Genomic DNA, 17,218 nt, shown 5'->3' with positions numbered 1-17,218 from the left:
TTTTTTTTTTTTTTTTCTTTTATCTCACCCTCTTTCGATTATCAAACAAACAAATGCGTTAGTGCCTGCAGCGTATCATATAATATATATTTACTGGTATGATACACAGAGTAGGTAATATACGAAGCAGTAAATTCAAATTTTTCCCGAGCATACTTTAACAGCAAATAACTATAACCACGCACATGTTTCGCAAAACTTAAACATCTTAGAGTCAGGTGAGAGCGAAGCTGCGGCGTGTCGGTCGTATCTCATATTATATATATATATATATATATAAAACATACACAAGAATGTACATTACATTATTGCATAATACAAAAAACATGGTAAAATTAGATACGTATACCTGTAACGTATGTTTTATGCGGATTAATGTATGTGTGTGTCAAACTATAAGATGAAATTGTGCAAATGAGATACAAAAAATATAGTCTATACATATTATCGAACAACGCTAGTAGACTTTAATCATTTTTAACCCTTACGCTATACAATGCGTGTTCCTCGCAAATTCTATATAAAAAAAAAAACATTCCAACTAATTTGATTTTATCCACAATAAATAATGAAAGAAGTGAAAAGTTGTCGAAAAACATGCGACGTAAAATGGAAGTGGAAAGCAAAAGAAAGAGTATAAAAATGAAGAGAGCCATACGCGACGACGTTCATATCCATTCCACTTGCGAGTGAAAATTTCGCAGATGTAGATTTTCGCGAGACGAGACAAGGTTTATAGGAGACTCTCTTTTATTTACGTTAGTTTTGTACGAAGGATAAACGCTAACAATAAGTGAGACTACTTTGCTGGTGCTGTAACATCTCACTCGCGCTTCTGCGTCATCGTTATTTGGTCCGACCGAACGAAAGAATGAAAGAACGCATGAGATGACCGTGGGCAAAAAATGATTTGGAGAAAAAGAATAAGAAATAGCAGTAACAAAAAGAAGAGGAAAGAAGATAAGCGCGTAAAAAGTGTTATAACGTTGACCTTCAACCGAGCAACTGCGAAATAAAGATGGAGGTGAAAAGAGAAGAAAAAAAAAAAAACACATACAAGCAAAAAAATTAAATTCGACACCGATGGTCAAGTGCGCAGGTTATGCGTAATTGGCTTAACGTTAAAGCCACGCAAGTCAAAGAGACAATTAACGAAAAACGACAAAGTAGAGATATAAAGAAATTGAGGATTTATGAGGCGTACAGTCGGATCAAAAAAGTTATGACTAAACGTAATCGTGATATAAAATTGTAATTGACAAAGTAAAACCGAAAGACCTCGTGGCAGAAGGAGAGAAATTTTGAAACATTGGACCAAATTAGATACGCTCGTAGATATGTCTAAAAATTTTCAGAGAGATGACGTTATTCTTTAAGTGAATATTTTTTTTCACCAAAAACTTTACGTTGCTTGTTCGATTTTGATTTCTTTACACCTCTCTTTTACACTATTGGTCTGACTGTACATTCTTAAGAATAATTATATTCGTTTACATTAATATAAGAAGACAGAGAGCGAGAGAGAGAGAGAAAATACAAGGAAGTATATTAAATGAAACAGAGAGAGAGAATAGAAGACGACGTACGATTTAATAATTTTCATGCATCTGTAATTGCTGCGCGTATAAATTCTATTCACGAATTTACACATCGCATTCACGTTTCGAAACAGTGTGAAATTGGGAAAGAGTTAGATGTGAGGAGGAAGCATAAAAAGAACGAATCAAAAATAAATATTCAGTTTACGTACAGAAGACGTGAAATTATGAAAATAAATACTAAACAAAATTTCATACGATAACGATGATGATGGTTCAAATGGAGAAAAACGTTTTACGACATAACGATGAAGAGCGGAAACGAAGCGATGCGGTTACAACTACGCGCAACGAAGAGATGTAATATCTACATCGTTTAATTTCTACAAACGTTTATTTTCGTAATAAATTTCGTTGAAATTGGACCGATCGTCCAACAGAACACAGGGAGTCCGACCTAAATTCTAAAAACCCTGTTTCTTCTCTCGCTTTCGGTTGCGAGAAAATTTACAATATTTGGAAGAATATATATATATATAATATGTATTTATCGTATATATATCATGTAATATATCATACATTCATTCGGATTTATACAGGATTACGTAATAATCGCTTAAACTTTACATAGAACACGATTATGTACGATTTATGTACCTACCAAGCGTGCGTTCACAATAGTAGAAACGTATTTCAACGCCGAGGTCGGGACGATATAAAAATATCCAATATCCGCTTTGCACCATTCGTATATATCTAATAAAACTACAAAAATTTATCGTCTTATCAATTTGGAATTCATATCGTGCTAATGTATTTTAATCCTTTTATCAAGCTTTGCAAAGTTCTTCACCCCGTACGTAGTAAATTACTTTCACATCGCTACACCTTGTATATTTTCATCGAATAAAAAATGTCGACTTTTCCTTCAGAAGAAAAAGATGACACATGTATACGTATAACAGGAAACATTTCTTTGAACAATACGCGTCGTGTTAAAGCGACGTTGTGTAATAATAACGCGTACGTTAGTTTGAAAATTAACACGTGTCGTTATCGAAACGAAATATTATAATATCGGGCGGAATAATAATGTTGAATACTTTTCAAGGTAGCTATGTGCAGATAAAAGAAAACAGTGGAATGGGTTAGAATAAATCTCGGTCATTTCCCACTTTTTTACATCTTCTTTCTCTATTCCTTTCGATTTTTTATCTTCCTTTCTTCTTGAAACAGGATACGTATTGGGTATAAGGTAAACCTGAAACGTATATTACCTCTGCGATAGTTCGACCTCTTTTCGTTAAAGTAAAAAAAAAAAACTCCCTACTGTAACGAGCAAGCAAGTAGGCTGCAGGTAGCCATACTTTTCTTATTTAAATCATTGTGTTTATAACAAACCGACAATATACGGTAAAAAATTTACACCGTAATTTGCACAAAAAAGGCAACAGCGGTTGGTACTGATAGTTTTGGAACACGTGTGATTAATTTTTTCTATCCGAATAAATGGCACTTCACGCCAGACCGACATTCGTATGATTTTTCGGACAAAGGATTTGATTTTCACTGCATTTTCAATTATCGAATCAACAGCCTTGGTCAATTGGCTTTAAATTTTTCTCATGAATTCTTTGTTAAACAATGAAAATTTTGAGACCAAGATGAAAGTGGGCAAGCTTTTGGTTTAAAAGCTACAGGCGAGACAAGTAATTATAAAATGAGAGATATCGAATTAAATATAAATTTAAAACGTACAAATTTATATTTTACACATTGCTTCTCATTTTTCACTTACTTGTTTCACCTGTACCTTAGAAACCAAAAGCTTGCCCACTTTCATCCTGGTCTCAAAATTTACATCTTTTAACAAAGATGTTCAGGACAAATAATTGAAGCCAACAATTTGGGGCTGTTGATTCATCGTATATCGCTATGACTTGATTATAATACACGTAGATAGATACATACATATACATGTAGTAATGTTTGTGTATAAAAACCATTTATCACAGCAGTTTTGTTTCCCCGAAGAATATAATAGGTACGTATAAAAATCCACGTCAACTTTGGGACTGATGGAAAATAAAATGAAAAAAAAAAAAAAAAAAAAAAAAAAAAAAAAAAAAAAAAACAGGGAGAACCGTGACAATTTTTTACTCACTTCCAGGGGGCGGTTTTTCAGGTTGCGCGTTCACGATTTTATCACCCACGAACCCACGAAAGCTTTTTTTTCGGGTATCGCGAGCAGTTTGCAATCGAATGAACATCGCACACTCCGTCTAACATACATGCATACATGCAAACATAAATAACATACATAAATACTTTATACACCAAGAGTCGTTGCGTTTATGGGTGCCTAAATGTAAACGGGGTTTAAGGTCGTGAATAAGTGATAATAAATAAATAAAAGCGTTACACCGGAAAAAGGAGTCGGTTGTTGTAACGCGGCTAAAAAAAATAAAACAAAAGAAAAAAGAAGAAGCGATAAGTATGTATATGCATGGAGTGCGAGCGGCGTCGACGGCACGAGGAGAGAAAAGTAAGTGTGACCCAAAAGTCAATCTACGTTATATATAATAATAATAATAATAATAATAATAAAGTATGCAGAGTGAATTGTTACGACGGTTGAATAGTCCGTCGTCTGCTACAATTTATTACGCATGCGCTAAAATTCGAGCGCACTTGTTGTTTGGCAGGGCGACCAACCGTCGTGAACATAACCTGAAAAATTCTAAAAATTGACAACTCGCTCTTAACTTTCGACTGAATTGATAATGACGGTTGGCCGCCCTGCCTAGAATTTTTGCGCATGCGTATTAAATTTTAGCAGACGTCGGATCATTCAATCGTTAGAAACTTACTCTGGACAATTTGATGATAAGTGCGTGCGATATGTGTAGACACGTTACGGTAAATGTGTAGAAGCAAGACAGTAGCTGTACATTGATTAACGATTATACATGCAGATATTCGCTTGTCGTTCACCTTGGGTTATAGATTTGCAGCATCTCTCTACGCTTACAAGAACGAAAGAATTTCGTACGCATACGTGTATATATATGTGTACGTGTTCATTGGCTCGTACAGAGGTGTACGGTACTACGTCTGTACAAGAAAATGACGAAAGACGTCTGTGCGACTACGGTATGACGCGGCATACGTTGACGGCTAAAAATAATACGAGAAATGGTAGGAAAATACGCAGCGAGAGAAGGAGAGACAAGAGACGTCGCTTATAGATTCTCTGACAGAGGAATAAGAAGAAGGAGAAGAAGAGAGCGAGCAAAGCGAGCGAATGAACGCAGCAGGCAAGGCTGCTTGCTTCTTGGCTTTCCGATGCGAGGATGAGTCTCCTCTCCTCTCCTCTCCGCTCCTCTCCTCTCCGCTCCGTCTCATCTCGTCTCGTCTCGTCACGCACGCAACGCTGATGCACGTACATAATCAAATTTAACAGATCCGTCTCGGCGTCGACGACGACGACACCACGCTTTTTCTCTCTCCTTCTTAAATTTTTTTTTCACTCACTTTAGAATCGCATCGTATCTGTACTCAGAGTAGGTGGGTTATAAATGTGTCTCGCCACTCCGAAAAGACACGAATACAACATGTCGTGTACAGTTTATCGCATGCTCAGCATTGCGAAATTCAAGGATTCCAACTTCAATCTCTGCGTTCGCACGACACTTGAATTATCGACAACGTAGAGGACGATTGTTCTACACACACGTACATATACATAAACACACATATATATTTACATATATATTTACATATATAAAAAATATGATTTTTGTCCTTACACTATGGAAACTTCCACGTTACTTAGACGGGATTACACAAAATCCAGCCAACTTTGGAACGTTATTACCGTACACGACATCACGTTATGCAGCATTTACGACTTCAACAAAATTCCGAGTAAAAATTTAACAATTTCGAAATAGACTCCAATCTTAGTTTTGGAGAAAAACGATGGAGGATGTTGGAGAAATTCTTGAAGCAAAAAAAGTTAAACAATACGCAATGCGCACATGGGGTTTTTGAGGCCTTCATTTTGCTTGGAGAAACAACCCTGATTCAAGCACGCCTGACTTAAAAATCGTACGTGAAAGTCGGTTCTGGGATCAACTGGACCCTGTGTTAGCGACTAGGGTTAACTGCGTTGTTTTTTTTTTTTTTTTTTATTTTTTCACATTTTTTTCATACAACATGCAATCGTTTGTCTCTCCAATTTTCATAAAAGAAAAGCGGTCGCATTTAATAAGCGAAACGGTCTAACCGCAGTGCTGATAGTCGTAAAGATTAGCCACATTCTACATATTGTTCCATGTGCCTATGCGTATGTTGGTTTGGGTTTGGCGCGAATCGGGGTCATTACAAAACGCGGCTAACGCGTCTATAATAGTATAAGGAAGAGTAGTAAGCGTGGCCCAGCGACTCAGAGAGCTGTCTCAAAAACGAACTGATTTATTCATCCTTTCGTTTCTCTGTCATTCGTATCACTTGTAGAAAGGAGAAAAAAAACAGTCTTAAGATCGATACGACGACGGTATTATTTTTCTAACAATAAGATAAATGGTAACCGCGGACATTGCCTGTGTTGTACGCTTATACGGAAGTTAAATATTATTCGTGTACGCTGTACACATATGCATTTATAAACGCGTCGTGACTAATTGAACAATTAAATTAGTCATCAACGTCCGCTCAATGCTCAATTCTTACTACCGCTGCAGGTGAAGAGGAGAAAAATGAACGAATGAAGTGTCTGGTGAAGCCGCAGTTGGATCTTCTGGCTGAATTTAGAAAACGAAACAACTAGTGTGAATAATTGTGACGCGTTGAGATTGATGAAAATAATGCGGAAGAGAAGGAAAGATTGTAATGTTACGTACGTTGTTTGATAAGTTATTTCATTCTCGTCGAAGAAAGAGCAAAGAACTACGCTATCGTGGTTGTAACTAATTGTGGTGAAGTACAATTTCGGCAAACGTAACAACGTAATCTCGTCTCTCTTTCGATTGACGAGTCGAAATCTGACGCCAATATTAAAAAAAAAACATCAAACAAATTATGTGAATTTGTCGGGACCTGAATTTCGAGATAAGAGTCAGTTTTATAATGAGAAAAAAATTTGCGTCATTTTGAAGTTACTCCGTTTTTTTTTTCTCGTGATCAAAATAATGAATGATTCTCTTTAAAGTCGAAAAAAACTCAAGAGTCTATACTCGGTGTCAGGATTAAGTTGAAGTAAGTTTAGCAACTTTACGATCACTGCCTGACTTGAGATTCGTCAAGCGGTGCCGACAAATAAAAATCAACATCTACCGATATTCTAAAACCTTTGGAAGTTTCAAGTTTGTTTTAGTACGCAATAAATGAGCGTGATTTGTCTGGTAAGTTACGTTGCGTTACGTTACGTGAACGTAGCTAACTGTCTTAACCTTAGTATCTAAGTAGTTGTAAGGTTCCGTTCGAAACAACTGAGAATCGGCGCAAAAAAACACACCGTGTTTTGTTTTTCGTTTCGTCTTGTTGCGCGGGCAGGCGAGAGGCGTAGGTCGGGCCTCGAGTACGCACGAAACTATACGCAGCTGCAAGACGTATGTATCAACAAACGAGAACAAGACGTGTACAATACGGAACACGTAAAACCTCAAGTTTACAGGAGCGAAAACACTCGGCTAACTTCGCGTGGGCGCGATTCTTAAAAATCGTGCGCAGTTGCTTACCGAGCGGAAAAGAAAAAGGAACGAGAGAAGAAAAGAATGAAAAAAAAAGGAGCCGAGTCCTCTTACCTGACAGACGAATCCCTCCTCGTCGAATAACGCTTCGCTGCTTTGAAAAAGAATCGTTTTCGTGCTCGTCGTCGTCGTCGTCGTCGTTGTCCGGACGATGCGTTAGTAATCCAATATGGCGACGCTGCTGTTTACACATGTCAAAACAAAACACTGAATCCGAACACCGCGCGCGTTATTAGCATCGTCAAGGATAGCGATAACAACGAGAAACGTTTACAACAAATTGAATTTTTTTTTCACGAATAACAGTTAAAAGAAAGAAAAAAAAAAAAACCACCGACGCGTATCCGCCACGCACTTTCTGACAACAATCGTCGATGCGTACGAGTGCGGCCCGTTGAGATTGCACCCGAATTCACTCGATGTCGACAATCGGCAGCAACGACACAAGATTCGCGTCCGCGAATCGAGTAAAACGTAAACCGACGCGAACTTGCCGACGAAAAGCTGTGAGGAGGAACGACAGAAACACACCTCCGTCGGATAAAAGCCCCGGGCGGGGTGGAGGGGGAGTGAATAAAAGGGAAGGAAAAGGTTGAAAGTACAGAGAAAGAGAGAGAGAGAGAGTGAGAGACGGGAAATAAAAAAAGAAGAAATACAGGCCCACGCTAAGCGCGACGGGCGAAAAAGAACGACGCGGCGACTGTCGACGCGACGTACGAATGTCAACGTTCAAATCTATCCAAACCACGAAAAATTCACGAAACGAACACCGCGAGCGTTCCTCGCCGACTGTCGCTGCCAGCCAACCGCCAGGCCAGCGCACGAGAGTCGTTTCGAGGTGGGGGGGGGGGATCACTGGCCGCAGGGGGGGATACGAGGGCGGGGGATCGAGCAGCGGTTCTCAACCGTGCGCCACGCGACTTTTCGATGTGACTCTCAATTCCGGAGACGCGTTCAACGCCACGGATATCGGTGTTTACCTGCCACGCCATGGGTGATAATAATTCATTATTCATATGGAGAATTTATATTTTCACACGATCGCAAGACAGTTTCGTTTCACAGGTATAAAACGTGATATACGTGTATGTGTATTGCAATCGATTTTGATAAAACGTGAGATTGTGCAGTTGTAATAAACGAAATTCGTTTAGCTTACAGGGGGGATAAATTTTTTTTTCAAATGATTTTTATCGTCTTCCCGGGAACTGTGGGTGAAAAGCGGATGAAAAAGCCTTTAGAGTTTCGTGTGTATTGTACACACCTATACTGTTTTGTATTGCGCGTGCGGTTATGATTCGGTTTAAAAATGTGTTGTACTATGTGAATTAAGAAATTTTTGATGTTTTTGATTGATGTATTGTTGAGTTTGTAAATTTGAGATTATGGATGCGCGATGGTTGAAATAAATTTATGCGATTTGACTACATTTACCAGATCATTACACCGGTCGACGAGAATTTTGAATCTGGTATGTAGATGTCAAATTTTGATTTCTTCCACGTAACTGGTAATAGAAAAAATAACTTTATTAGATTAAGTTTGATTATTATTTCAACGTGCTACTACCTGCTGTTTATACTATGTATATCAATCGAAAACTTCGATATTTATTTATCATGGTAAAAAAAGAGAAAAATAAACTTTGTAGATCTCAAATGAAGATTTTGGTTATTATACGATACATAGAATGAAAATTTATTCATCTAAATATAAGCGCGAGTCATTTTTTCTGTTTTTCTTTTTTTTTTAGTGACCCGTGTTGTGTGTAATAACGGGGTATATCGAACCATACAAACCCATGTCTGTATACTTTCAGTGTATATAATCATAACGCATTTTGACCTCCGATGTACGTGTTTATAAAATTCAAATGCATCACGCGTGACGTGATTCGTGTCGGTGTCTCCCGAACGCGGCATGCGGCACACCATTAGATAACACACACCCCGTATAAATACCTGTGTGCATAATGTGATCACGTATCCTATAAAAAGCTGCGAGCTGTGACGTTAGAAAATTACACGAATGGTATGGTCAGCGGTGCGTCCGTCAGCCGTCGGATCGATTTGTCCGGCAAAGTGACATATATACCTACCAATCTTACAATAATTTCAAACCACGACGAGCCACTGCAATGATTCAGAATGATATCATAAGTATTGTGCAATAGGATTAAGAGTAACGTGACTCTAGTTAGACTCCTGGAAGGTTAGTCGGTGCGCTTGCTTATAATTATCCACTCGATAGCCTCTTGTGCCTGAGTGTGCCATGTGCATGTGCATCTGCACGTAATGTTCCGCACACATACATATATATGTATATTTATATATGTCGGCTATATCACTTTATACGTGACGACGACGGCAATGAAGTCGAGTTAAAATGTGAGGAGGCGGTCCAGACACAGGTACGATGCGGTTAGGTGCGGTACAACTTCCGACTCGTTAATACCTAGGTACAACGTATAACAGTGCAGAACCATTGATGCCGGAGAGAGCCCAACGCCCTTCTACAAGATCTAAGTCACGCAGCCCGCGGGTGCGTTAGCTTTACTTTTAAAAACGTCGATATTTTCAACGCTTCTCTCGAGCGTTGCAGACAGACTCGCCTCCTCGCGTGGATTAAGAGAGAGAGAGAGAGAGAGAGATAAAGGGGGGATGAGGACGGGAGAGGGACAAAGGGAGAGATTGAGATTGAGAGAGAGAGAGAGAGAGAGAGAGAGAGAGAGCAGCGCCAGACGGACACTGTTTCTTGTGTGGGTGCGTGTACGTATGTGTGCATAGACATCAAGTTTAAGGGTGATTTTAGCTGCCGTGCGATTCTCCAAGGTAAGAGGGTGACTCTGCACGTTACACGAGTACAAGTATGTGTGTGTGTGTACTAAACCACTTGGAAAAGCCGACGTGTGTATGAACTGTTGCTTTACGACGATTTAAATCTTTCATTAGGTACCTGCGGTATGTGTAAGGTATACGTATGCATGTATAACTTTGTGTAGGATATATATAAATATATATATATTCTTTGCATGAGGTACGATCGATGATGCACAACGTTAAATTAGCGATAGAGAAACATTGCGCGCCTTATTAATAAACTAGAATTTTTCATATCCATCACATGGAATATCGAATCTGCAGCCTGATCGAAATACGATGATCGGTTGATTTTTTTGTACATCCGTGTATATACCTCTCTGTACCGGCCGTTCTTTATACGGCATTTCGAAACAACGCCTATTTTTAAATATGTCACTTTTTCGATTTACGGACGACAATGTTTCCCTATACGGCAAAAAAAAAAAAAAATCGTTATACTTATGCAGATTTAAATAGGAAATTAAACGAATACAATCCCATACGAATGACTAAGAACTATATTATACGATATTATAAATAATCGGTACAGATCCAATTGAATATCTATGTGTTTGTGTAAAAATAATTGATTCGTTATATTTACGGCCAACTTTTCCGGAACGTATCCAGGCCGTAAATCGATGTATGGGAGTATTTCGTTTATTCCGGAAGCATAACGATAGATCGGATATGGATTGAATGAAAAATTTCCACTCGTACACAAATTGTGAGACGATGAATGTGTATTTAGAAATTAAAAGAGCGCAGCCGAATGCAGGTAGAGGTACAGATATAAGCCTAGGTAACTGTGTAAAAGGGGCAGGAATCCCTTAACAGGGTCCTGATTAATGCAGCTACCTACGTAGCCGGGGATAGAGCGGGCATGGAACTCGAGACAGATCGTTGCTCACCGCGCATTTGTCGTCCATTGAAACTCCCGGGGTTGCAGGCGCGTGCGTTCGAAATGAAAAACGAACTCGAGTGAGTTCAAGCAGTCTGCCGTGGCTCCGCTCCCTCGCTGACTCCATCGTCCTGCATCCCCCGCCGGCAGAGATTCTACAATAACGCACGTTTTGCGGAAAAGCCGATAAATTGCAGCGTATGCCAACCTGCGGCCTATATCCGTATATAATACCCACGCCATTGCCGCATTGCCGACTGAAATGCCAATAAAGGTGAGCGATACGTGCGGTATGTAACGCAAAAATTAATCCCCGTCCTACCCTAGAAAATGGAAAAGACAAAATCGTCAATTCAGACGTTTCTTCAATTATTACTAAATATATTGTACCCGATATCTTTTTTTTTTTTTTTTGCGAAACTCACCGCTCAACGTTTTCAGCACTCGTATAGACAAGCGAATTTACATTCTACATCGTTGTGTTTAAATAAATATTCGTATATAAAAGAAAATAAATAAAAATTAAATTTTCTCACATCGCCTGTACCTATCGAAATTTTTGAAAACATTTCGCAACGCAGTTTTATCCGAAATAAAGGGATTCAACTTTGCGATTCAACCGCACCGAACAAAGCTCGATCGACAAGAATCCTTGACCAATTTAGATTACAAAGGCAGCAAGGGTGTAACGAATACCTTACGGACGATGTACAGCATATGTCGTCGGTCGGCAGGGGATTCAAGTCACGGAGAATCGAATGTCGGCCACGCTGGCTCGGTTACGTATACAGGTTCGATTATTTCCCGTAAAGGGTGTTTTCGAAATAATAATAGTTAGGTGTACAGGCGGCACGGCATGCACCAGGTGCTCGGCAGGCCTCGTTCATTAATGGCTCGATATTATACGGCGAGGCCTCGCTTGGCTTTACGGAAACTCCTAATAACAATAAGCTTCGCGATTAACAATAAAAACAATCGTTAGGAAAACTCGAGCGTCCGCGCTTACACACCGATACTAAATACCCACGGCGTATTATACACGCAACACGACCGTACGTACACGGGTGGATTACATAAACTACAATGCGGACCCTGAAACAAAAGAAATCCTCGTAGGTTCGGATGATGAATTAATTTGTAAAGCGCGCCAATTGCACCCGTTACTGCAACCCCCTGACGCCGATCGTAACTTCACGAAGCACAGTTCTGTTCCTCGCATATTATACGGATGTACGCGTGATGCGTATGATCCGTGCGTTTGACGAGCCATACGGAGCACAGCGAATACAAGGGAATAAAAGAAATCAATATACGATATACGCGCGTGTAACACGTAGAGATGTGTACAAGGCGCGTTTGCGTGTAACGCGAGTTCTACATATACGTATGTGTAATGCATATGGAGAACCCAGGCAAGGCTACGTCACGGATATTTACGTATAATTTATATATACCTCCGTTGCACACAACGAAATGCATGTATGTATGTATGTATGTACGTGTGAATGTTACACGTTGCAGACGTCGGGGTGTAGAGGGTATCCGGTTTGAATTTATTCCCTCGACGGTGAAAAATACGAGATCATTGTTTTTACCGTTGTCGCATCGGTCAGATTTTTCGATCGATTCTCGTTTCATCGACGATCTAGTACATTTATTATAAGAATTACGAAGATCGTATGGCGAAGTATGAAAGCGAGCTGCACGCGAACGGTGTGTTTGAAATTGAAGTGACACGGCAAGTCGAAACAAACGAATCAAATTGGTATGTTCATCCTTCGTGTGCTTCGTTCTGTAAAAGTTGAGAACTGAGAAATCGAAAATTAATATCACTTTTTGGATTTCTATAAGATTATCCCTGAAACATATTTGCGAAGTGAAAATTTTCACTAAAAGGGGGATATGAAAATTTAGTCGAGGATCGCACGTTATTTTTAAGACCGAATTCAATAATAAAATCGTGACACGTCGATGTGAATTGAATAAACAAAGTCCCGAGCTGTGTGCTCGATGCGTAGAATCGAGTCATTATCAGCGATATAACAGTTTGGGATGTGGAGAGATGAATGGTCTTACTGTTGGTAAATTACTTCGGGTCAGAGGGGGGTCGAGTCGTTTAGAATTCTCATCTACACGATCGATCAGGTTCACTGACAAGGTCAGGAAGAATCCGGAGCAGCCGATTGTGCCTCCCCACATATTATATTATACTCGTACGTTGCGTGTAAGCGTGTAGAGGGACGTTAAATTGTTACACACATAGAAGACGGGGTGATGCAGCTGTCGTCGAGTAAATGCGGCAAACGTTCGAAATCACAATCATAGAACAACGACGGGCGACACGCGATCAGACCTGATGTGATATCGCTGGTAAAAAGAAGGAGAAGATAAGCTTTAAGGCGATGTAGCAGTCCTACCCTTACCGACCGAGCAAACTCACCCTATTTTCTTCCTAAATTGAATAAACAAATGAACCGAAAGAGTTCCAATTTTGTAATACCTGGTTCTTGTTTAGCAGCCTCACATGTTGTACGAACAGAGTCTCACGATCGCTCATTTTACTTCTAATTCTTTCCGGAATTACGCAAAGTATCTCAACTTTGCACTTTTCGGCCCCTGAAATGCGTGAAATTTGGGAATAGTAACACGTGTCAAAAACCGCACTGAATTCGTGTACGATGGAGCGACGCATCGTCGTAATATAGAGTGAAAAAGGGGTGAGTTTGCTCGGTCGATAAAGGTAGGACTACCGCGTGACCTTAACTTAACTACAAGATGAATCTCCTCCTCGAAAAGGGAAGTAAAAGCGTTAATTCTACTTGTCGTGTGACTTTTTTTTCGCCAATTCACTCACACGATATTTCTCACCGAGTATAACGACCCTCTTTCCTCCGAATATATCACCGTGATCCGAATTATATCCTCCCGCATCCATTGACCCAGCTTTTTTTTCAATTTTAACCTCCTGCCCCGGGTTATGCGGAATGAATTGTCGAGTTGCGGGACTCGGCAGTGTGTGGAAATGGGATTAAAGAGACGCGAAACTACGGTTAAGCCCATGGAGATGGGGCGTTGCAGACACCGAGGGAGGTCCGAGTTTTTAAAGGGTTAACGAACCTGGTGTTACTAACTACAGGTAATCGATTAACGAAGCCTCTCGAGCATCGCGCAGCGTCAGAAACCCAAGAAGGGAGGGTTTCACCCTCTCGCAAATTCGGCGCTGTTTCGGATACTGACTTTTTTTGTTTTTTTTGGCAATTCAGACGCGTTCACTGACGTGCGCGGAATGTCGTCCGTGCTTCGAGCCGTCTGGTTTGAATGATTTTCGTTGATCCTAGTTCTGCAATTCTGCGCGATTTTGTATGACTCTCGTATTATGATGAAAATATAATGAAGAAAATCGAGACGATTTGAAGAGGCCACCTCTCCTCGTAGGTTCGATGCGTCGTCACTCGTTTCATGCTCGAGGTTTCACTCTGCGTATATAATATTATACCTAGGCACACACGCATATATATGGGGCATTCCATGACACCTCGATCAAGAATTCACGTCAATGTGTCAGATTGGCTTTATAATTTTTTGTATGATAGTACATGACGAAAAAATTCTGCTTACCAGCGTATCTGAAGTATGATTTAAAAACTGGAAAAAAAAACCACTCGTTACAATCTGAAAAAATTCAGAAAATTCCTACAAAATATTTAAAAAAATGTTGACACCTATTAGAAGATGGAGATTTCATAACTTTAAAAAATAACTATTTGCCTTTTTGACATAAGAATGAACATAAAAGCTCACTGTAATATCTCGCCGAATGAATATTTATCGGTACGTATAATAATGAGCTTCGATGTTCATTCTTATGTCAAAAATGCAACTAACTAATAATAATTTCTTTATTTTTTCATTTTTCTTAGTCATCTTTCGTAATTATGAAATCTCCATCTTCTAATGGGTGTAAAATATTTCGATATATTTTATAAGATTTTTCGGAATTTGTTCAGATTTTAGAAAGTGGGTTCATTTGAAACTTTTCAAATCGTGCTTCGTATAAATTAGGTGGGAAAATTTTGAAAAAAATTGCGATTGCGTTTTTCGTCACGTACCTACTTTCATACAAAAAAAAAAACTATAAAGCCAATCTGACAGATCGACGTAAAATCTTGATCGAGATGTCATGGAATGCCCCATATACGTGTATGCCTGCAATTGCAGATGCTTATTATACCTTCGTGCCACAGTCTCGCAATTCCGAGGACCGACTGATTGAAAGCTCGTGTTCAAGAGGTGTTCCGAGTTCGCGTCAATTCCCTCTCAAGCTTTCCTCCACCGGTGAATACCGTGAGACGGAAACGGAAGAGGAAAAATTATCGCATTTGACGAACAGAGGAAAGAAATGATATCACACTTACGCGGCTTGTATTATCAATCATATCACAGGTACAATAGCTTTAGAAACAAAAAATGAGATGATCGTACGTTACACGTTATCATACCTTACACAACGGGTTAATTCTGGGATTCGTCTGCAACTAGACTGTATGAAACAGAAATTCACGAGGGGTTTCGAGCATTAAACCGGTAGTGTATATTTGTTGTACACATGCTGATAATAATTCGCGGTTCCGTATCTGGATGAGCCGAGGAGAGGCAGCGCGGCTTGTTTGAGAGATAGGGAGAGAGAGAGAGAGAGAGTACAGCGTACGCAGGTATATAACACCGCGTATACATATATGTATCAGGATTCGAGCGCACTAGGCAAGTAACGAGAGAGCCAAATTGACGACTAAAATCATAATAATTTCGCGTCGAGAGTAGGTAAACAGTTTGACTGAGAGAGGAAGGATTGCGTACCTTATGACGTATAGACGAGCCTCCCTTCTCGCACTTGGCAATTTCAATCTCACCCGTTTGTTTTTCACTTCTGTTTGAAACAGAGAGTGAAATTTGAATGGAAATGGCAAGAAACGGGAATACGATTTATAAGAAAATTGAAATCTTGACCTCGCTGGTATCAGTGGAGTATGTAATTGATGTTGGAACCGTAGGCCGCTGAAGTACTACTGAAAGAAGATCATCGTAAGAGAAAAAATAAAAAAAATTGTTCGTGCTATATCCATATGTATCCAAAATTGGATTTTAATTCCAACTTCATTCTGTTCCTGACAGCGTAACTCGGGTCGAAACGTAAGCGACAAAAAATCACGCGAGGTACTTCAACGACCTACAGTTCGAGTATCGATTACTTCCATCGAATTGTAAGAGTGTAAGAAACTGGGTGACTGCGACGCGAGAGAAAGTGAGATTCTATTCGGACGTAGTTGACGATTTTTCATCTCTTTCCTGCGTATTGCGTATAGCATGTAAGACACATACATACGTACCTCTGCGTAGATACACGTTGAAAATAAACCGCAGTCCACGCGAATGCGGGCAAAGACTGTGTAATGCTGTACAAGCTGAGTATTATTGCGGGAATTAAGAAGTCTGTAGGAGAGCCGGCGACCGCGGATACCGGAGTAGCGAAATTAACCGCCAAGTCCGCAAACTTGCGGTTGCCGGAGGCCTGAAGTCGCGGGGGGTTGAAAGAGGCAGCGGTAATTCGCCTTTCGCCAACTTTCATCCGATCCGCGATATTCTACGTGCCAATTGGAGTTTTTACCGATCCAGCAGAACGCCCACTCGAATTGAATCCACTCGCAATTAGCTACTTCCTATTTGCATGATCAGTCTCTGCACAACGCTAACGTTGCACCATCGATGATGTCCATTTGCATGACCGTGATCCGATTCGAGGAGTAGGTTAAACTCGTTTGAATCATGTAGTTTGTAAGACGCGATTCGTAGGAAGCTTGTAGAAATTAAAAGTCTCCAACGATTGAACGGAAAACGTGAGGTTTTCCTTGTTAGTTTTTCAACTTTTACCCCAGATACGTATTTAAACGTTGATACCTTTGATACGAACTTGCCCGCTGCACAGCGGTGTGGGAAATTTTTTAACCGCTCAAATAAATAGCTGCATGAGAATTAGAACAAGGGTAAAATTGTATTTTTGACAGAAAAGAAGACAATGCGAGATATCTTTCGAAATCTGAAATTTTGTCACTTTTTCAGGTAGGTATTTCAGCTGGTAGACGTAAGCTTCGAAATGATAGACCCCTG

General features: G+C 39.8%; 1 protein-coding gene across 10 annotated transcripts in view; it reads right to left on the bottom strand.

Moving 5' to 3' along the window:
- The window catches only part of LOC124298446 (uncharacterized), a 180,965-nt gene that overhangs the window by 102,429 nt on the left and 61,318 nt on the right, over positions 1-17,218 (bottom strand). For 5 of the 10 annotated variants that reach the window (XM_046750472.1, XM_046750473.1, XM_046750468.1 and 2 more), the window contains exon 1: positions 7,346-8,093. The exons of 2 other annotated variants lie outside the window; for them this stretch is intronic. The gene's annotated coding sequence lies outside the window, so the exon portion shown is untranslated. Of the gene's footprint in view, positions 1-7,345; positions 8,094-17,218 lie in introns of those variants that run through there. 3 more of the 10 variants (XM_046750469.1, XM_046750465.1, XM_046750470.1) reach the window with 1 other exon arrangement.

This window comes from Neodiprion virginianus, chromosome 2 (genome assembly GCF_021901495.1).
Source record: "Neodiprion virginianus isolate iyNeoVirg1 chromosome 2, iyNeoVirg1.1, whole genome shotgun sequence".
Taxonomy (NCBI): Eukaryota; Metazoa; Arthropoda; class Insecta; order Hymenoptera; family Diprionidae; genus Neodiprion; species Neodiprion virginianus.
This window is presented reverse-complemented; position numbering and strand designations above follow the sequence as displayed.